Source organism: Manis pentadactyla, chromosome 8, assembly GCF_030020395.1.
Source record: "Manis pentadactyla isolate mManPen7 chromosome 8, mManPen7.hap1, whole genome shotgun sequence".
Classification (NCBI taxonomy): Eukaryota; Metazoa; Chordata; class Mammalia; order Pholidota; family Manidae; genus Manis; species Manis pentadactyla.
In genome coordinates this window covers 3,810,726-3,832,786 of record NC_080026.1, presented here as the reverse complement: position 1 = coordinate 3,832,786, position 22,061 = coordinate 3,810,726, and the positions used below count along the sequence as shown (strand labels likewise).

The 22,061-nt window shown below is 36.9% G+C and overlaps 1 protein-coding gene across 1 annotated transcript in view; it reads left to right on the top strand.

Annotated features, from left to right (window-relative positions):
- The window catches only part of WDR33 (WD repeat domain 33), a 92,439-nt gene that overhangs the window by 13,444 nt on the left and 56,934 nt on the right, over positions 1-22,061 (top strand). The window lies entirely within an intron of this gene.

The window sequence follows — 22,061 nt, the reverse complement described above, 5'->3', positions numbered from 1 at the left end:
ATCAGTGATTAGTAACCTTCCAAAACAGAAACACCAGGCCTAGGTGGGTTCATTGGTGAACTCTGCCAAACATTTCAGAAAGAAATGCTAATTCTCTACAGTCTGTTCCAGAAAATAGAAGCAGAAGGATGTTTCCTAATTAATTCTGTGAGGCCAGCATTACTCTGATACTAAAACCCAACAAAAACATTACAGGAGGAAGACTACAGATCAGTATCTGTCATGAACATAAATGCAGAAATCCTCAAGAAAATATAGGCAAATCAGATCAAACAATGAATAAAAATTAATGCACATCATCACCAAGTGGAATTTATTCCAGGTATGCAAGGCTGGTGTAGCATTCAAAAATGAGGCAACGTAATACATCGCATAGTATGATTATATGAGTGTCATGTGATCACATCAACAGATGCAAAAAAATATTTGACAAAATTCAACACCCATTCATGATAAAAATGCTCAGCAAATGAGACATTGAGAGGAGCTTCCCCAACTTGATAGAGAATGTATTTATAAAACCTCTACAGCTTCACATCATACTTACCAGTGAGAAACTACATGCTAAATTCTAAAAAAAGGCAAGGGTGTCCACTCACCATTCTTTTTCAGCATTGTTCTGGAAATCCTAGATAATGTAGTAACACAAAAGGAAATAAAAAGTATACAGATTGGGAAGGAAGAACTAAAATAGTCTTTGTTCCCAGATGATGTGATTGTCTGTGTAGAAAATAATGAAGAATCAACACAAAAGCCTTCCTTAACAAAACTGATGATAGCAAGGTTTCAGGATACTTCATAAATATACAAAAGACAATTGCTTTTTTATATACCTGCAAAGAGCAGTTGGAATTTGGAATTAAAAACAGTGCCATCTACCTTAGTAACCACCCCCCCAAAAAAAAACCCTTAGGCATAAATCTAAAAAATTTTGCATAAGGGCTGCATGAGGAAAACTATAAAACTGATGGAAGAAATAAAAAAAGATCTAAATAAATGGGAGAATGGTCCATATACATGGATAGGAAGATCCAGTATTGTCAAGATGTCAGTTCTTCCCAACTTGATCATATAGATTCATTGTGACCCCAGTCAAAATCCCAGAAAGTTACTTTGTGAATTTTGATAAATAAAGCTCCTTTTATTCATCAGTTTTAAGTAGGCATCATCAGTGCCTACTGAATGGTTACTGGAGAACGATACACAAAATTATAAGGAATTACCTTAAGGTATTAAACATTTTAGCTATACAGAAAAGTTGAAAGAAGTTAATACCACCTCTTAGATTAAACATTTGTTGTAATTTTGTTGTACTTTCTTTTTCTCTGTATTAGTTTGTTAGGGCTGCCATAACAAAATATCACAATGAGTGGTTTAAAAAAATAAAACATTTATCAGCCATAAAAAAAAAAAAAAAAGAAATCCTAACATTTGCAACAACATGGATGGAGCTAGAGGGTATTATGCTCAGTGAAATAAGCCCGGCGGAGAAAGACAAGTACCAAATGATTTCACTTCTGGAATACAAAAACAAAGCAAAACAGAAGGCACAAACAGCATTAGACTTATAGATCCTGAGAAGTGACTGGTGGTTACCAGGGGGAGGGGAGTGGGTGGGGGAGGGGAGAGGGCACTGTTGAACCACTGTGATGCACATTTGATAAAATTAAAAAAAAAAAAAAAGAACAACCCTGATTTAATGGATATGTGAAGTGTAATTTAGTAAATGAAGTTGAATGGAAAAATTACTGTCTTATAGTTCTGGAGGTTCAATGTCTGAGATCAGGGTGTCAGCAGAGCCATGTTTCCTCTGGTTAGGGAAGGTGGTAGGAAGAACTGTTCCAGGCCTTTCTCCTCCTCCGGGTAATTGCTTGGCTTCTGCCGGTATACTCCAGTCTTCACATTTGTCCACACTTCTCCTTTCTGTAAGTATACCAATCTTATGGAATTATGGACCCACCCTGCACCAGTCAGTATGACTTCATCTTAACTAATGACATCTACAGTGACTGTTTCCCAATAAGGTACTGGGGGTTAGGACTGCAACATAAGAATTTTGAGGGGATGTAATTCAACCTTAACAATCTGTCTCTACATACATAGACACATACCTACATGCTTATATATGTAAATATATTTTAACCGTTTGAAAGTAATAGTAATTGCAGACATCATGACACATAATACTTTAGCATGTCATATTAACATGCAGTATATCATGTCTAAGAAAATAATGTAACAGTCTGGTCCATGTTCACATGGTCTTTGATAGCTGGTTTTTTCAAAACAAGATCTACTCAAGTTCACATGTTTCATTTGGTTTTCTCCTTGTTTAAGTAGAGCAGTCTTCCGCTTTTTTATTTTTCATACGTGTACTCTCTTGAGAGTTCTTAAGATTTGCTCACAGAAGTACCTCAGTTGCATATCAAGCCTCTATTGTACCCATCTGATTTAGGACTGGTTGAAACTTCCATCTGCTTTCTCTGTCCAGGAGTCTTACTATGGAAAGCGTATCTCTTGATGCACAGTTCAGAGGGTTGTTTTATTAACTGTCTCTGTTTTAATTGTTTGGGAGAATAGACTTTATCTATCTCCGTCTCCAGGATTGCCCTCCCACCTCAGAATGTTTGTGTATGTGACACACATTCTGTGTTTAAGTTACACTGTCCCAAACACACCCTTTCAATTTGGTGAAAATTCTCTTAGCTCATTTCTTGTATTACAGAAACAAAAATTGTTGTTCTATGAGCAAATATTGTGTTTGCTGGACCTCTTCATTGTATAGTTACTATTTTTTTCCTTTGTAATTAACAAGTATCTTGGAGAAGATAACTTTGAAACCATGTAAACATACTGGTTCTTCTCAAACTTTGCTCACTACTTTTAGCATCCATTGGTGGAGCCTTTCTGCAGCAAGTATGCCAGTGGTGATTTTCTGTCAGCGTGTGTGTATGCGTGTGTGTGTGTGTGTGTGTGTATATATATATATATATATGCGTGCGTGTGTGTATGTATATTTGTGTGTGTATATATATGTGTGTGTGTGTATGTATATTTGTGTTTGTGTGCATGTGTGTATATGTATATTGGTGTGTGTGTGTGTGTGTGTGTGTGTGTGTGTGTATTTAGTCCTCACCCCCCCATTACAGTCACTGTCAGCGGAGTAAGATGTTGTAGTCATTACTTGTTTTCTCCATTGTCAGAGTATATTTTAACCTATATTGATTACAGTTTTCATATGTGCCAGGTTGTATGAAAGATATTGGGAATATATAGATTAAAATCATTCAATCCTTGCTTACAAGGAATTTCTAGTTTAAACAGACATGTCGTTTTTACCAGTGTGATACATGCTTTTCTAGGATTATGCGGTGTATACTTTTGCAGGCTGAATAAACAGCATAATAAATAAGCAAAAATTTACAAAAATAATTGAGAATGTTGGTATAGGAATATATCAGCAAAGGTTGTGAGAGTAAGCATGCCTTTTAATTAAAAAATCCAAACATATAAGATGTGTAATGAAAGTTTTTCCCTGAACCTAGTCATACGGGAGACAAATGAAAAATAAGTATATAAAATAGATTTATTAGCAGTAAAAGCAGTATACAAAACACATGAAGAGACAGTACACATAGGTGTGGGAGTAAAACTGGTTAGTAAAATGGGGGGAAAATGTTCTACCTTATTAATAATCAGGAAAACTAAAATAGAAACAGCTGAGAAAAAGTGATTATTTTTTTTACCTAAAATATGAAAGATTTTTTGATTTCAGTAATCCCTCTTGCTTATGATGGATATAAATGGTTCTACAGAAAAAGCTTTATGCCCAAAGATGACCAGTATAATTTGAATTTTAGTAAGATATGTTTTACAACAATTCAAATGTCTTAACAATGGGACATTTAAGTAAATCATGTTATACTTTGAGGAACATTTAGGAAGTTTTTGAAAATATTTGCAAAGAGTTTTGTAGTCTTTTGGAAAACTCTTAAGCTATAATTATTAAGGGAAAAAAAGTAAAAATCTACATACAATCCACAGTTGCACATACAGTTCACTTCTGGGTGGTGTGTTTACTTCCCCCCTCTTTTTACTTTCTCCTATTGTCCTGGGTATTCTGTCATCACCATGTATTGTTTTTACAGTGGACCTAGGCTTAAAAATATCTAAATTATTAGGCAGTACAAATTTGGTTCACAGTATAAGTAATATGTGATCGTGAGTGTCTGTAATAATGTGACACTAAGATAGAACAGGATCTTTAAGTGTCTTTTAATAGTCATTAGAGAGAGAGAGACTAAGTTATGTTTCACTTATTCACTCAGTCTTTTTCCTTGAATTCTGAAAGATGCAGAGTTCTAAAAAATTCATTGTTCATCATCTGTAGGGATAGATTTCTTAAATAACCACAGTAGTGTTAACAGGCAAGAAAAATTAGCAATAATTACCTAATATTAATACTTATTCTGTTTATGTATGTAGGTAAATTCTTTTTACCTAATTGAACTGTTTAAATTCAGTAAATTATTTTGTGAAACTTTTTTGTATAAATTTTTTAATTGAGGTATAATTAATATATAATATTCATTTCAGGTGTACAGCATGATGATAGGTATTTGTATACATTGGGAAATGATCACAATAAGTCATTAACATCTGTCACTGTACATAGTTATAAAATTTCTTTTTCTTGTAATGAGTATTTTTAAGGTCTACTCTTAGCAACTTTCAAATATGCAATACAGTATTATTTTTTATCTTTATTTTTCACAAGAAACATTTTTTATTGATATACAGTCTTATATGAGTTTCAAGTATACAGCACAGTGGTTCAGCAGTTATCCATATTATTAAATCCTCACCCCACTAGTACAGCTCCTATCTGTCAACATAGGAAGATGTTACAGAATCACTGGCTATGTTTTCCATGCTGTACTAGTATCCCCATGATCAACCTACATTACGATTGAGAATTTTTGTGCCACTTTAACCCCCGTAATCTTCCCACCCCAACCCCTCCTCCATGGTAATCACCAGTCCCTTCTTGGTGTCTTTGCATCTGCTGCTGTTTTGTTCATTCTGTTTTGCTTTGTGTTTATATTCCACAAATAAGTGAAATCATATGGTATTTGCAGTACATTATCATTAACTATAGTCACCATGCTGTGCATTACATCCCTATGATTATTTTATAACTGGAAGTTTGTACCTTTTGACTTCCTCCACCCATGTCATTTCCCCTAGTCTCCCCTGCCTCTGGCAGCCACCAATCTGTTCTTTGTATCTGTGAGCTTGGTTTTTTTAATTGTTTGTCTGTTGTTAGCCTCCACATGTAAATGAGGTTATATGGTGTTTGTCTTTCTCTGACTGATTTCACTTAACATATCACCTTCAAGGTTCATTAATGTTGTCACAAATGGCAAGATTTCATTCTTTTTTATGACCAAATAATATTCCATTGTATGTATCTATCACATTTTCTTTATGTATTCATCCATCAACAGATACATGATATTTCCATATCTTGGCTATTGTAAATAGTGCTGCAGTGAGCATGAGGGTGCCTGTGTCTTGCTGACTTAGTGTTTCTGTTTTCTTTGGGTGCACTAAGCACTCAGAAAGTGTAAGCTGGATCATGTGGTATTTCTATTTTTTATTTTTTTGATCTCCATACTATTTTCCATAGTGGCTGCCAACACTTGTTTGACTTTAACAAAAATACCAAGATTCCATCAAAGTTACGTATCTTCAGTTACCTGTGAGAGTAGTTCTCTCCTTTCCTTCTCATTTCATTAACTTTTTGAAGTTTTTAAGCCAGTTGTCTTTTAGAATATCTTAAAAGTGTAGGTTTATGTATGCCATAATTTTATTAATTTTTCTTTATATTTCCTTTAAATTGGAGGATAGCTCTAGAGACTTAACTAAGTTGTTAAATTTTCATGGATGAAAATGTAATTCTGTCTGTCTGACAGGTATAACCTTATTCTAGAGATTGAGCCTATCAGAACCTTTGGCATTAAAAGTTCTTGTTACAGAGCTCACTTGCCTTGTATTGGTCCCATCAGTCTCCAGAGACTTACAAATCATTAGTAGTTTGCAGCTTTGTAATTTAAAGTATTGTTTAAGCACATGTGAAAGACAACTGGTTTTTTTTTCCTTTGAAGTTATATTTTCCATATTAAATTAATTTTGATTGAAAGCATTTAAAATAGATTCTGTTAGGCTTGTGTCTTCCTCCTCTCTCCTTCCTTCCCTTCCATCCTCCTCCCCCATCCCTTCCTTCTTCCCTTCTTTTCCTTCCTCCTTCCCTCCCTTCCTTCATGAGGAAACTGTCACTTATTTCTCCAGAAATATGTTGGACTGAACTCCCTATTTGGAGGGACCATCACATACATGGCATGCATGGTGTCTTTTAGTTTTACAGAGCTTCCGTCTAAAAACCCTCCCAGGTTTTGGGTTAAAAAACTTAATCCCACATAGAATAAACAACTGAATTTCTTTTTTTGTTGTTTATAAAGTAATATTACCTAGTCATTAAGGAGAATAAATAGGAACCCTGTTGCTTTAGAAAGATTATATGTGTACCATATACTGGAATGGAAAAATATATTTTTAAAAACAAAAGTGAATTCTGGCTGTCCCAAGTTGAGTGAGAGGATGAAATTTGGTGTTTTAAGTTGAGTTTTTAATGTGCCAAATCATTAAATGTAATCTGTGAAACAAATTTCACTTACTTTTTGCGGTTATACATACAGGCGTTTTAAAATTGGATAGGTGTTGCAAAATTTCTTCTCATCCTTACCCTAAGTCATCCAACTCCCTTCCCCAGAAGCCAACCCTGACAGTTTCTGGTTTATCTTCGTATAAGTGATGTAAGCATATGCAAACGAGTGTCGTCATTGGCACACTGCTAGCCTGCTTTATTTATTTGTTTCATCACAACCAGGGTAGCCAACTGTAGCTCTGGGAGTGAGCAAGTTCCCCGCCCAGGACGACATGCCTGTGAATCCGATAAAACTGGAGTAAGACAAGGGGAAGGGCAGGGTGGGTTAAAGGGGTTGATTTGTCATGGCTCGCTTGGGCTCGCTAGCCAGCCCTTGCTCCCTCTGTCCCCTGCTGCCCCTGCTTGCGCTCCCTCACAGCCCGCCCCTTCAGGGAGGAACTCCACAGCTTGGGTCCTTGGTGACTGGCGAGCCCCGGACCAGTCAGGTGCCAGGAATGGAGGGGAGAAGAGAGTGGCTGTTTTCTCTCCACCCCTTGCCCCAGCGACGGCACTGCTGTGGCCTGTTGATATGCAAATGAGCGGGAAATTCTGGGTGCAAACTTCCATTTATCCAACACCAACCAAGGTGGTTTTATTTATTTTTTCCTTTTTTAGATCCTATAGAACTTTATATTTCCTATTTATGTTTATATTGATCATTTTCATCAGTGAATTGGTAAAGTTTAGGAATGGATCAAGTTTTTAGTGTTGTTACAACTTTTGGGAATAATATGTAATAATACCTTAAATACCTTAAATTGCTGATACATTTTGCCCGTTTGTAAAGTTTTTTTCTGTGCTATTTATTTGAACTTCTTTGGACTCTATAAGGAATTGGTGAGCTCTCAAAGTGAGGTCAGAACTCTTTTCGTAATCATACTAAGATGTTGTTAGGTGTTTGCACTTTGTGGACATTTGTACTATGGTAATAAAGCAGTGATGGGTAACACTTCTGGCTCCTCGGCGTGATTCAAGGCGGCAGCACCAAACTGTACCAGTAGTACTTAGATGTTTACTATCACTCACAGAGGTAGGTGTAAAGAAAAAACCAATTTCACTTAAAATGTCATTGTGAAGCAGTAAAAGTGATTAATTAAATGCCAACACTCAGGTTTGTGTTTCTTTAAAATATATCGTGCTGTGGACGGAACCTTGTCCCTGTAAAATACATATGTTGAAACCTAACCTCCTTAATGTGATGGGATTTGAAGATGGGGCCTTTGGGAGATAATGACATTTAGATTAGGTTATGAAGATAGGACCTCATGATGGGATCAGTAGCCTTATAAGAAGAGACACCAGAGAACTTGCTGCCTCTCTCTGCCGTGTGGGGACCCAGGAAGAGAGCTCTCACTAGAACCTGACTGTGCCAGCACGCCAATATCAGATTTTCAGCCACCAGAACTGTGAGAAAATAGATTTGTTATTTAAGCCTTTCAGTTTACGAGTCTCGTAGCCTGAGCAGGCTGATGCAAAGTCTGTGGTGGAATGGGGATGGGGACGAAGCACTTCCGTTACTGACAGGAATATGGCAGTTCTCTTGAGGGAAAATGATATGATGACAATATTTACTTTTTTCATGGAACACATTTCTAACTTGCAAGAATAACAGACTGTTCAAAGAGGGAGGCAGAGGGAGGAGCCCAAGATAAAGGATCAGGAATGAAAGAGGGCCTAGCACTACAGATCTTAGAGAAATTAAAATGATAATAAGGGAATACCATGCACAACTCTATGCCCCCACATTTGACAACTTGAGTGACATTTGACAACTTGAGTGAATTTGATCAATTCCATCAAAGACACAAACTACCAAAACTTACTCAGGATGAAACAGATAACATGAATAATCTTTTATCTTTAAAGAAACTGAATTCTTTGTTTAAAAACCTTTCAAGGGAAACTTGAGGACCAGGTGGTTTTACAGGTGAATTGTACCAAACATTTAAGGAGAAAATAATACCAATTCTCTGTAATCTCCAGGAAATTTTAGGAGAAACACTTCCCAACTCATTATATGAGGCTTGACATAAACCAGATAAAGGTATTACAAGAAAGGAAAACACCACCAATAATCCCTCATGAACATAGATGCAAAAGACATAACAAAGTACTAGTAATTCAAATCTAGCAGTATATAAAAGGATAATATATTATGACTATAGAGGAATTTTTCTGAAACTGCAAGGCTGTTAAATATTTGAAGTTCACTTGGAGTAATTTATTGTATTAATAGACTCAGAAAGACCTTTTGATCATCTGTGTAGATAGAGAATAAGCCTTTGACAAATTCTTCATACTTCATGACAAAAACTCTTTAAAACCAGGAATGGAAAGGGTTTTCTTTCTGTCAAAGCATGTACAGGATCCATGTGCTGAAACTACAAAGTGCTAATGAAATAAAGAAGGCCTACATAATTGTAGAGAATTACCTGTTTGTGGTTTTGTAGACTCAGTATTGTTAAGGTGTAATTTCTCCTGAAATTGATCCACCTAGGTTAGATCCCAGCAACAGTTTTGTAGATAATGAATGGTACACTGCTTTTAAAAATTAGGTAATGGCAGAGGAACACAAACTGCTAAAACACTTTGATAAAGAACAGCATAGTTGGAGAATCTGATCTGAAATCTAGCTGATTTCGGACAGTAGATACTGAAGTAGACCCACAAAACACAGGTGATTTCGACAGAGGTATAAAGGCAATTCAGTAGAAAAGAGAGTCTTTTTTCAAACACTCAGAGTCAACAATTAGGTAACATTTGAGAAGGAAAAAATGTCAACCCATCTCTTGTACCTGATGCAGAAATGAACTCAAGATAGATCAGAAATCTAAATATAAAATATAAACAAAGTTGGCGTAAGAGAACACAGGAGAAAAATCTTTGTAACCTTAAAGATTTTTTAGATATGACCAAAAGCACAAATTTAAATTGAAAAACTACATTCCATTAAAACTAAAAACTGCTTTTTGAAAAATCCTGTAAGAATGAAAAGAGGGGGCACACTGAGAGAAAAATCTTTGCAAATCACATACCTGACAAAGATATATGTAGATTACAGAAAACTCAAACTGAACAATAAGGAAAAAATGGGCAAAAGACTTGAACAGAAGCTTTGCTGGAGAAGATACATGGGTGGGATATGAGCACCTGAAAGGATGCTCTATGTCATTAGTCATTAGTGAACTATAGAATAAAACCACAATGAGATAGTGCTACTTACCTGTTAGGAAACCAAGAAACAAAACAAACAACCCTTCCCTACCCTAGCTGACAATACCAAATATTAGTGAGGGTGTGGAGCAGCAGGAGCGTTCATGCATTGCTGGTGGGAATGCAAAATGGTGCAGCCACTTTGGGAGACAGTTTGGCAGTTTCCCATAAAGTTGAACATAAACTTACATGACGAAGCAATTTCAATCCTAGATATTTACACAAGAAAAATGAACACTTGTATTCACACAAAAACTACACACAAAGATGTCAATTTTGTTTAAATTGCCAAACACTGTAAATAATCCAAATGGCCCACAGTCTGTGGTATATTCATAGAATTCAACAATTAATAAAAAGCAATTATTGATACTTGTAGTGCCATTGGTGAATTTAAAAGTATCATGCTAAATGAAAAACGTCAGACTCAAAAGGCTACACAATGTGTGATTCTGTTTATAGACATTCTAGAAAAAACCCAAAAACTACAGTGATGGGAAACAGGCCCATCGTTGTTGGGGGCTGGGGATAGGGATAGGAGAGGCTTAACAGAGGCCTAGTGTGAAGTAGCATAGAGGGTGATGGAACTGTTCTGCATCTTGATTGTGGTTCTGTGATTTGTCAAACCTTAGAGGTGTACATCAAAAAATGAATTTTTTGCATGTAACATTAAAAATCAAGAATATGATAAGAAAAGCCAGAGACCAAGGGAAAATATTTGCAGAGAATATATCTAATAAAAACTGTTATTCAATATATAAAGAACTCTTAAAAGGAAAGTGAGCAAGTCTGTTAAAAAATGGGCAAAAGGTCTGAACAAACACCTTGCCAAAGATGCACAGATGCCAGACGCACACATGGAAAGAAAGAAGCCCCATGTCATCATTTGGGACTTTGAATTGAAGTGAGATACCACTGTACACATCACAGTGTTTAAAGCCCAAAACAGCACCAGATACTGGTGAGGATATGGAGCAACAAGAACTCTCATTCATTGTTGGTAAGAACACAAAATGGTAAAGCCACTTTGACCTGTTTGTCACTTTCTGATAAAACTAAGTGTACTCTTGGAAAGCAGTATGGAGGTTCTTCAAAAAGCTCAAAATAGAAATACCATTTGACCCAGGAATTCCACCTCTAGGAATTTACCCTAAGAATGCAGCAGCCCAGTTTGGAAAAAGACAGATGCACCCCTATGTTTATTGCAGCACTATTTACAATAGCCAAGAAATGGAAGCAACCTAAGTGTCCATCAGTAGATGAATGGATAAGGAAGATGTGGTACATATACACAATGGAATATTATTCAGCCATAAGAAAACAAATCCTACCATTTGCAACAACATGAATGGAACTAGAGGGTATTATGCTCAGTGAAATAAGCAAGGCAGAGAAAGACAAATACCAAATGATTTCACTCATATGTGTAGTATAAGAACAAATAAAAAACTGAAGGAACAAAACAGCAGCAGAATCACAGAACCCAAGAATGGACTAACAGTTACCAAAGGGAAAGGGACTGGGGAGGATGGGTGGGAAGGGAGGGATAAGGGTTGGGAGGGGAAGAAAGGGGGCCTTACGATTAGCATGTATAGTGTGGGGGGAGGCATGGGGAGGGCTGTGCAACATAGGACAAATAGTGATTCTACAGCATATTACTACGCTGATGGACAGTGACTGTAAAGGGGGCTGTGGGGGGGGCTTGGTGAAGGGGGGAACCTAGTAGACATAATGTTCCTCATGTAATTGTAGATTAATGATACAAAAAAAAAAAAACTAAGTGTACTCTTACCAGAGGATTCAACAATGACACTGTTTGGTACTTACCTACAAGAGTTGGAAAATATGTCCATACAAAAACCTGCACATTAATGTCTTTAGTAGCTTTAACCATAATCACCCAACTTTAGAAGCAGCCAAGTTCTTCATTAGGTGGGCATGGATAAACAGTTATTCAGCACTGAAAAGAAATGAGCTATCAAAACATAGAAGATATGCAGAGACCTTAAGTGCATATTGCTGAGTGAAAGAAGGCAGTTTGAATACATTTGTCAGACCCATAGGTTATACAACACCAAGAGTGAACCCTAATGTAAACTATGAGCTGTGAGTGATGATTTTAACCAGTGTACCGCTCTGGTGCTGGATGTCAAATGGGAGGGGCCCATGTTTGTATGCACGCATGCATTATATGTGCGTGAGAGGGAACTGTCCATTCTCACTTTACTGTGCACCTAAAACAGCTTTAAAAAATTAGTCTGTATAAAAAATATTAAATGAATTTAAAAGAATGACAAGTTAATGACATTCAGACTTGAGTATATGGCAAATACTTTGTTATTTCCCCTCTTCCACAAATACTATTCTTGAAGATGAATGTTGAGTAGACTGTTGCTTCAAGGCAAACAACTGTCCATATTTGTTACCAGTGATACAAACTCAAGCAAAAATTAGAGTTTTGGAAAACCTGTATCTGCCCTGTGAGGTTGAGTTGCCCAGTAGTCAGGTTAGTAGTTTTTATCATGAGACCAGTGGCAATTTTAATAAAAATGATGATGTTTTATAACAAATGTGACATGATATACATAATTCTGTAAACCAGTGTTGTCCAGTTGATCAATGCATGACAATTGTAAAATGAGGCATGGGGAAAAGCTCCAAAGTGCAAAATAAACCAGTGTGTTTTAATGTAACATATTACAAAAAGCTTATTGCTGTGATATCAGATGCCACACTATAGTTAATATTTAATAAACTATTGTCCAGTTTTTCTGGGATTTTGAGGAATACCCAGTTATCTGAGAAGGTTATTAAAATACTCTTCCTGTTTCCAAATGTATCTCTGTGGATCTAGGTGTTTTTTTCCTATAAAAAATTTTTATTGTGGCATAATATACATTGCCTTTTCCATTTTAACCACTTTTAAGTGTACAGTTCAGTAGAAATAAGTAAATTCACAATGTTATATAACCGTCACAATTTCCAGAACATTTCATCCCAAACAGAATAATTGCCCTTTTTCTCCACAGCCCCTGATAGCCTCCATTTGACTTTTTGCCTCTATGAATTTGCCTATTTTGTCTTCCTTATAAATGTGGAATCATATAACATTTGTCCTTTTGTGTCTGGCTTAAGTCCCTTGGCATCATATTTTCAAGGTTCATCCCTATTGTAGCCTGTATCAGAATTTCATTCCCTTTCATGGCTGAGTAATATTCAGTTATATGTACATAGCACATTTTGTTTATTCATCTGTTGATGAATACCTGGATTGTTTCCAACTTTTGGTTACTGTGAATAATGCTGCTATGAACATATCTATTTGAGTCTCTGTTTTTAGTTATTTACAGTGTATACCTTGGAGTGGAATTGCTGGATCATGTAGTAATTCTATGTTTGACTTTGTGAGGAACCACCAGACTGTTTCCCACCATAATTTCTTACTGTTATCTGCAATATCTGAATATATGTCCCCTTATTTTATTGTCTTTTTAAAATTGTTTTGATCTAATTTTCCAATTTTTTCTCAAAGTTTTTGTGGTAAAATACATACAAAATAAATGTATTGTCTTAACCATTAAGACTATATAGTTCAGTGGTATTAAGCACTTTCATATTATTGTGCACCATCACCACCATTCATCTCCAGAACTTGCAAAACTGAAACTCTGTGGTCATTAAGCAATAATTCCCCATGACTCCCTCTTCCCAGTACCTGCAACAACCATTTTACTTTTTTTTTTTTCAGCTCTCCCTGATGCCACCATTCCGTTCTTTTGCTATGAGATCAGCTTTTTGTGTTTGCTTAGATTATACACATAAATGAGATTTTACAATATTTGTATTTTCTGTGTCTGGCTCATTTCACTTAGCATAACACCCTCCAGTTTCAAACATGTCACAAATGACAGCATTTCATTCTTTCTTAAGGCTGCATAATACTCCATTATATATATATATCACATTTTCTTTATCCATTGCTCAGTTACCAAACATTTAGCTTGTTTCCATATCTTGGCTGCTTTGACTAATGCTGCAGATACCTCTCTGAAATACTTAGTTCATCTCCTTTGGTTACATACCCAGAAGTGGGATTACTGGATCATGTAGTAGTCCAATTTTTAATTTTTTGAGGGCTCTCCATACTGTTTACGTTGTGGCTGTACTGATTTACGTTCCCACCAACAGCTCACAAGGGTCACCTTTTCTCCATATCCTCGCTAAAATGTGTTAGTTTTGATTAAAATAGCCTAATGGGTGTGAGGTGATGTCTTACTGTGGTTTTGATTTGCATTTCCCTGATGATTAGCGATGGGCATCTTTTCATGCACCTGTTGGTCATGTGTATGTTTTTGGGAAAATGTACAGGTCCTTAGCCCATTTTTCAGTCAGGGTACTTGGGGATTTTTGCTTTTGTCATGTTCTTTTGCTATTGCATTGTAAGAGTTCCCTCTTTTTTTTGGATATTAATTCCTTATCAGATAGCTGGTTTACAAGTATTTTCTCCCATTCCGTAAATTGCCTTTTATTTTGTTGATTCCATGTACCAAACAAAGCAGCTTGAGGCTGGTATCAGACATGGAAAAAAGCACAAAGGCTGTGAATTAAGACTACCTGGATTCAAATCTTGATGTGAACTTGGGTAAGAAACTTATCTCCTTTGTACATGCCGACCCCGTGCGCGGAGCCTGGCTCAGCGTCGCGGGCCACCAGACGGGGTCGGGCCTAGTCCGAGATGGCGACTCCGCCCCCTCCCCTCCCCTCCCCTCCCCGCCCGCCGCTCCCCGCTCCCCGCTCCCCGCTCCCCGCTCCCCGCTCCCCGCTCCCCGCCGGCTGGCGCCCGAGGCCCCGGGGCCCAGACACTTTGCGCACGATTTATAACCCGAATGACGTACTGCCGCAGACTGTAGAAGCAGACGTAATAATCCAGCTGTTTTCTCTTAAGCCTCCCATTAAAGGGATTTGTGAAAAGCAATGTCCGTCTTTTCACGAGTTGATTGTGGGGAAGGTGTTATAATGGGTTTATCATTATTGTAAAATAGTATTTTGAATTTTCCTTTTTTAATTTCTAACATACATAAAAGTAGGGGGAAATCCTCAATTTTTTAGAGTAAAGAGGTTCTGAAATAAAGTTTTGAGAAATTGCTGTTATAGGGAAACTTGCAGAAGTAAGTCCTTCAAGTTACTTAGCCCAGTAGTTCCCCAAGTTTGCTGACTTAAGTATCACTGGGAGCTTTAAAAAATCTCTGCTGCTCAGTTCATATCCCATACTGTTCAGTCCGAATGAAGGCGGGAGCCTTAAAGCCTGGCTTTGGGAGCCGCTGGCTTCAGCTCATACTGGAATCTTTGACTTCCTTATTCCTAATTTAGCAGGTCACTATGAGATTACTTACCTTACCCTGAAAATATGAAGCAGTTCATAAATCCGGTGAGGATTAGTTTGCACAATTTTTATTGGCTTAAATAGTTGATAACGTGTAATCCAGTTAAAAAACCTTTATAAAAATGGGAAAACCCTCTTGCTTTGTATGTTAAGGGCAAGAGGGAAAATCACACCACTAACCACTGACTTTATCTCCACTGAAAACAGATGACGGTACAGGTTTATCTCAGAATCACACTTTGAAATACTGAGTCATTACTTTCTAATTAAGTAGACAGCCAAATTTATGATTATATGTGCATTGTCTATAAGCACTGTGAAATGGCACAGAAAACTAAGTGTAAAAGCCCAAGTATATTATCAAGTAACATACATCAAACTAGTACAGTACAGTGTCCACTAAAATGTTTCAGTAACTTCATAGCTAAATATATGACAGAGGCTGCTTACCCCAAGTTACAGAAAATTACACAGCTCAGTCTGTGGCTGAAAGCTATGAAAATTGGAAAACTACCCTGAGGGTTAATTAAAATTGATCTATAATATCAAATCATTAATAAATTTCTGGTAGCAAACATAAAATGCTTGCCTTTAAGTTCACAATTCATATGTGTGTTCTCAGCATGGGTTGTTTTTACCAACTAGTGAATTGCTTATGTTAACTTTTTTTTTAATTGATATTTTAAGATAATTTAAATTTAGTAAATTTTAAGAAATAATACAGAGAGATCCCATGGACCTTAACTAGTTTCTCCCAGTGGTAACAACTTGCAAAACCATATAGCACAGTATCACAGACTTGAGTATTGGCACTGATGTAGCCTACGGATGTTCTTCCTCTCAGAATTTACGTGTGCTCATTCGTGTGTGTGGTGCCCTGCAGCTTCATTACATATATGTTTGTGTATCCAGCACCAGAATCAAGGCACTTAATTCATCCCTATACGGATACCACTTTTATAACCACACCATTCCTAACTCTTGACAGTCACTAATCTGTTCTCCATTTCTATCATTTTGTTATTTCAAGAATGTCATAAATGTATGTAGTATATGTTAGGTAGCCTTTTGGGCAGGTTCATATATGTGCTATCACAGTCAAGATACAGAATCGTGAACTTTTAAAAATGCCTTTTTTTAACAGCCACCTTGTTTATTCCTTAAAAGACTGGGCTCAGTTTAATTTCTCCTGATTTATTCAGGATTCATACTTATTAAAGATTGGGAAGTGAAGAAAAAGAGACATGTTGATCACTTTGTTACTGGCTTTATTTACCTGTCATGTAGATCTCCTCAGATTAGGTATCAAATCTCTTTTAGGGTAGATTATCCATCCCAGGAAGTACTGGTCTGGAGATAGATATCCAAAATAGAGGTTTCCAGACTGAGGTTCTGACCTGGGGTCCAGATTTATGTTAACTGGAATGGGGAATCTTAAAACTTTTTATTATTTTTTTAAAGCCACTGAAAATCGTACTGCTATCCTAGTTATTTAATGCGTCAATAATTTGCTTTTGGTGAGAATTCTTTCAACTCAGTTTCAGAAAACAAACTTGTGCAGATCAGGAGCTCTGATTGGTGTTTGACATGGTAAGAGCTATTGGATTTGATAATGGGACCAGATTCTGGTGCCATAGCTACTGGAACCAGGCACACTACCCACACTGAACAGATGCTGTATGTAACTTGTTTGGCTGTGGATACACAACAGCAGCAAAAATTAGGTGATCATAAGGAGAAGATGCATAGATAGGAAACCCTAGTTTTCACTTACTGGTTTGTTAACATTAAACCCTTTGCTTTCACTTTTGACATTAACAGGAAGAAAACACATTTTTTTACATTGTGACCTGGTGTACACACTTGCACAACTGAAACACAAGGCTCATACAAGCATTTTTTTCCTTTAAAATGTGCAGTTCAATCTTACATATTCTATTTTTTTAATTATTATTAAAGTAATGCTGGTTGTCAGCCACATTTCAGGAACCACCAATAGGATAGAACTTCTGGTTTAAAGAAAAAAAAAGCTACTTTAGACCAATTCATGACCCTTTAGGTCAAAGAATTTTGATGCAGAGCCTCAGTTCTACCATCATGAATCATAGTTAAGAAATCTTTTTGGGGACTTGATAATGGGGGGGGGGGGTCTAGTAACCATAATGTTGCTCATGTAATTGTACATTAATGATACCAAAATTAAAAAATTGAAAAAATTAAAAAATCTTTTGATTCAGTTGTGTGAACCATTTAATAAAAGCATTTGGGTTGAATTTGTGGAATCAATCAAGTTTTAGCAAGGTCATTTTCCTATTAAAAAATAAACCTTTCCCCTGTATTTTAGTTGGAGATTGGGTGCGGTGGTAAATTTTTTCTAATGGACTCAGATGTTTGGTTGGAGAAAAGATTGTGCTGGCGATGGTGTGCTGAGCGCAGGAGAAAGTGTCACGTGCGTGCTTTCCTCACAGGGTCTTTTCCTCCCCCATCCCATCCCACTTCAAATTCAAATTCATTAAGGCTGGATTGTGCTATAAGTGTCCTGCATTATAATCCTGTTACCCTGAATAGTTCCTGGCAAACACGCTAGGCGCTCTTCTGTGTAGCAGTACATCCTCACATCGCCGCCTTTTTGAGCTCTCCTGTCAGGCTCTGGAGAGCAGGCTGTATGTCCGTCTGTCCTTGGTGCCAGTTAGTGTTCACTGATCACATCTTGAAGTGAATCACGTTTCTCACTGCTTCATGCCACGGGGAGTTTTCAACTTCTTCAGCAGTTCCCGAGAGTGTAGTCATGGCCAGTACGAGCCGCTGTCGCAGTGATCCTGGTGGTGCCTGCTCGTTGCCCTGTATCAGCGAACCTTCCGGGTACTTCGGTTCAGTTTCAGCTCTCTGATGAGGCCTTTTCAGTTCCTTCACTCCTCATTGTTGCTCCAATTTTTGAGGTTTTGTTAGCACTTGTATACAGTTTTTATCACTTTAGTTAGAGGTTTAGCTTTAATAAAATGAGTTATTGTTTAGCGCAATTCTACAATGTGAAATTATAATGACTTCTTAAGCATCTATGTTTTTTTCTCTCCACTTTTCTGTCTTCAGTTATAATTTTGGTAATACAATGACTAAGATTATAAAAGAAGTTACTTTGTAATATTTGGGACAAACAGTTTTAAAGCTGGTATGGACTCGTGTATACAAACATTGGAGAATTAAGCCTGGGCATTCCAGTTTGCTCAACAGACTTGTTACTACCTTGGCTCAAGGAATAATACATTTTATGCAAAGTAATATCTTTGAGCAAAAGGGATCCTTGAAATTATTTACATTAACCTCGTTGTTCAGGTTGAGAAAACATGCAGAGAAGTGAGTGGCTTGCCTCTCACTTGAAAGCTTGAAACCCAAGGATATGCTGCAAACTTGTGAACCCAGGAGTGTTTTTATTTGCAAAACATAGAGCTGGGGACCAGATACCACAAAGTCTGAGATCCGTTATAGGAACTGAAAAGTGATACTCATTTAATCAGAACGCTGTGCTGTACCTGATGGAGGGTCTAATATGATGTAGCACCTGAGAGGACAGTGCTGATTTCCTGAAGCTTTGAAGGTTTGTGTAAGACAGACAGGATGAAGTCAATGTTTCAGGTGGGTTTTTTCCTTAGCAATTTGGTTCTGTTATTAGTATATATTTAATAACCATAGGCAAATCACGTGTCCTCCTTCTACCTGTGTTTCTCTCTCTTGTCCTCCCTTCTCACTCCCCAACCCCTCCATGCCCCCCTTACCCTCCACTTTAGATATGATATAAATATGCTTTTGGGGACAGCCTGACTTCTAGTGTAATTGTGGTGGTCTGTTAATGTAGCTCAAGTGAATACACAATGAGTAGAAATCACAGTAATTATTTTTATGAAGGCTAAGTCTAATTTCTTGTTCTGCATTTCTATATATAGAGAGTTCCTTGAAATAATAGTCCTGCGTGAAGCCTGAAGAGTAGTTTTAATGACTTGTGATGTTTTTTCTGTCTGGGTCACTGATTTTTCAACTTCATGTATTAAGTTTTTTGCTGTCTCAGAAAAGGTGTTATATTATTACTATTGAAATTTTTTGGCAACCCATATTGAAGGATAATCAGGAGGTCCAGGTATTTTGCTCTGATTATGCCACTGTATTAGTCTGCTAGGTTGCCATAATAAAGTACCGCAGTCTTGGTGGCCGAAACAAAAATTTATTTTTTTGGCTGTTTGAGAAGTAAGAAGGTATAGGCAGGCTTAGATTCTTCTAAGGCCTCTCACCTTGATTTGTAGTTGGCCGTCTTCTCCCTGGCCTGCCTTCTGTGCATGTCTGTGTCCTATTCTGTTACAAAGACACATTGTATGGATTAGGGCCCTATGTCTAAACACAGTCACCTTCTGATGTATTGGAAGGTGGGACTTACCATGTGAATTTTGGGTCGGGGATGGGTTGAGTTAAGGAGGAGACGGGCACAGATGAGACACAGTTCAGCCCATTAAGCCACTAAGAGGCTCTATTTTGACTTTGGGCAAGGAACACTGGTTTGCAGGAATGACACTGAAATGTGTGAGGTGTATGTGAAGACTGGTCACTGTATTGTGAGGAGGTTTGTTTTGTTCTGTTTTAGGGCTAGATCTTGATTTAGAATATAATTGTACCCTTCCTCCCTCTTCTTCATGCTGGACCTTTATTTCTGGAACAGAAGTAGTACTTGGCCATTCAAGGAAAAGTTACAGGCATTTTCTTTTTCCAGAACAAGTTTTACTCAACAGATTTGTAAATGGAAAGGAGTTTTCTCCTATCCTTTGTTAAGGTCTTAAGGAAAGGAGTAATAATTTTCTTTAGGTTTAGCGTATAAATTATTCAAGGTTGTTAGTAACAGCATGTTGGTTGTTTCACATTTGACTTCAGTCATTTTCCTCATTTTTGTTCAGTGGAACCTTGATTTGGCTCTTGGCTAGTGCTTTCTATCCATGTACCCATCACTTAGCGTCAACACCATGAACTCGTGTTAATGTTTCATCTGCCCTCCAGCAAAAATTTTTTTTCCGGTGGATTAAATCCCCCATTCTTTAACTGAGGTAAAAGTCGCACGACATAAAATTCACTGTTGTAACCATTATTTGTGTCCAATTCAGTGTCACTTAGTACATTCACAGTGTTCTGCAGCCAGCCACTTTTACCTAGTTCCAAAACTTTGGTCATCCCCAAAGGAAACCCCATTCCCATAAGCAGTCACTCTCCGTGCCCTTCTTCCCTGCCCCTGGCAGCCACCAACATGCCTTCTGTATGTGTATAAGCCTGTTGGGATTTTTCATATGAACGGAATCACACACTATGTGACCTTTCACATCTGGCTTCTTGCACTTATATAATATTTTTGAGATTCATCCATGTTGTAGCATGTATTAGTACTTCATTTTTTTTTATGGCTGAATAACTTTTAAGCTTCTTTTGATATATGTAAAAATCTTTATTCTCATTTGATAGCAGTAATATTAGAAACTGGAATATTAGGATAATTCCATTATAATAAAATTAGAAATTGATGGTTGTAAAGTAAAAAAATAGTAATTAAAAAATACTCATAAAAAGCAGTATCCTTTTAGAATTACTGGCCTAGACTTCTGAATTGAAGCCAGCTGAAAACTGGATGCCGAAACATTGTTTGATTTATGGGATAGTTGAATAAACATTCCTTCACCAACCTTCCTGAGTCAGATGTTTGGTGCATTTTGTGTATTCTAATTTAATTTGCACACAGCCTTAAGAGAGAGACAGGATGTTTCTCATCTCATTATAAAACATTTGTCAGGGACCTGCTGGGATTGCTCCAGAGTATTGGAAATAATATGTATTGACTGCATATTTTTATCACACTATTTTTGGTATTGTGGGCATCAGGACTATTCCTCTCCCTGTCCTCTTATCCCCCACCCCCATTATCATCATTATTAAATGGTTTCAGGCGAGACTAAAGTGACAAGGATCAATGAAGTAATACTCTTTATCTAAAGGAAATGATACTTTTTTTCAGGTCCTTTATTTAGTGTTTTGAATGAGGAAAGGCAAATGTAATAATATAGAAAAATAATGGAGAATACTGTCTTTCCTGCTATTAAAACAAAAAGAATTGTGGAAATGCTTCACACACACACCCTTTATGTGTTTTTCATGGTCTCATTTAAAATATGTTTAAAAATGTGTTCTAAAATCATGCATATTTGTATTATTGGAATATAAGTTTAATTGGAGAGCATTCAAGTTGAAAAACTAAGCTCAACATTTTTTCTGTTCAGATGTTAGCTTAATGTCTGTATAAATATATAAATTTACATAAGTTTTGATGGCAGTTATTTTGAGTCTGAAATTAGATGCATATACTTTAAGTGTTATTATGAATAGGATAGCATATTGCTCTTTTTATGCTACTTCTAGGAAATTTAAAAGGGCAAAAGTCAGGCTTTAAAGTTTTTCAGTGACTCTTGTATGAAATCAGGTCTTAAGATAAATAACTTGTTTTACTATCAAGCATCTAATGAAAACTTCGTTTAAAAAATATAAAGTTCTTCCGTGATTGTACCTCTCCCCAGCGTACTTCCTCCGCCGCACCCATCCCCGCCCTGCCCCGGCACACAACACACTGACCCCAAGCTGTTACAAGTGGGGTTTCTCCTTCCACCAGGCTGACTTTTA